General features: G+C 46.2%; 1 non-coding gene across 1 annotated transcript; it reads left to right on the top strand.

Annotated features, from left to right (window-relative positions):
• Nucleotides 1-340: 340 nt before the first annotated feature.
• On the top strand, nt 341-416 carry Trnaa-ugc (transfer RNA alanine (anticodon UGC)). The gene has a single exon. It is a non-coding gene; the product is annotated as a tRNA-Ala (tRNA).
• The last annotated feature ends 683 nt before the right edge of the window (nt 417-1099 follow it).

Here is a 1099-nt window from a genome sequence, read left to right as displayed (position 1 = left end):
TAAATAACGCCTTTTTCAGCCGGCGTGAATTAAACACTAAGAATATAAAGGCTCGATATATATCAAATATAAATCGGGACTAGATTGGCTATTCGAGCCATACGCGGATGTCGGTGCGTCGATTCCAACGAAAATTAATTTTTCGTTGGAATTAACTAATTGTGCACGGGGCACACATTTTGCTTGGTACACCGCCAAGACTTTATTAAGGAACAATCTCAATTCGAGATTTTTAATTCCAAAGATCCCCTCTAACCCCCCTACAGAATTATAGGCGAGAAAAAGGCGTTATTTACAAATAGTTATTTTATTAAGGCAGAGAAAAATATAGGGTCGAAGGGTCTGAATAGCTCAGATGGTGAGAGCAGTCGCCCTGCAAGCGAAAGGTCTCGGGTTCGATTCCCGATTCAGCGACTTTCGGATCTATATTTTTCTCGCCTTGATAATTCTGTAGGGGGGTTAGAGCTCTATTCTATCAAAAGAAAATAAAGGACAAAAGATATATACCTGTCCTCTTCTATATATGTTCGAAGGACAAGGGTTCTCATCTTTTCGGTGCGCTCTGCGCTGCCGACCTACCCCCTCCACTGCAAGATGGCTGTCGCGAAGTGGCTGTCGCGCGTGAAATCTTGCATCACTGCTCTGGAGGTGTCGGGACCTCCACCCGTGTCAGGGGTCGTCTCGGTATCTGCCTAGGCTCCCCCCCGATCGCCCCCTCTTCCTCTTTCGGTTCGTCTTCGGAGGAATTATCGGATATTTCGGGGGTAGACACGTGTTCCTTCCCGGCTAAGTTCGCGGCCTCGAATCTAAGCAGTCTACTCCGGAGAGTGGGGAGAATCCCTTTTACTGACAATTGTTCCCAACAACCCTAGCCGCGAGTTCCTTCTTTAGTTCGTCCACCTTAAGAGCGCATATCCATCCAAGGCTCTTCTTAGTGGTCATTGTTGCGAAATATCGCGAGAGAAAGAAATATTGTCGATAATCAACGCGCATCTCTCGTTATTAAACCCAGTATGGACGTCGCCGAGCGATAAGAGACGGAACCAGTACGCTTTAAATATTTGGCCGTCAGTAGGGATACTATGAGAGTTCTAACTCA

The sequence above is a fragment of the Prenolepis imparis genome, unplaced genomic scaffold, assembly GCF_030444845.1.
Source record: "Prenolepis imparis isolate NDT839.2.m4 unplaced genomic scaffold, iyPreImpa1.0 SCAF_114, whole genome shotgun sequence".
In the NCBI taxonomy this organism is placed as follows: Eukaryota; Metazoa; Arthropoda; class Insecta; order Hymenoptera; family Formicidae; genus Prenolepis; species Prenolepis imparis.
The sequence above is the reverse complement of the archived record's forward strand: the minus strand, read 5'-3'. Positions and strand labels throughout refer to the sequence as shown.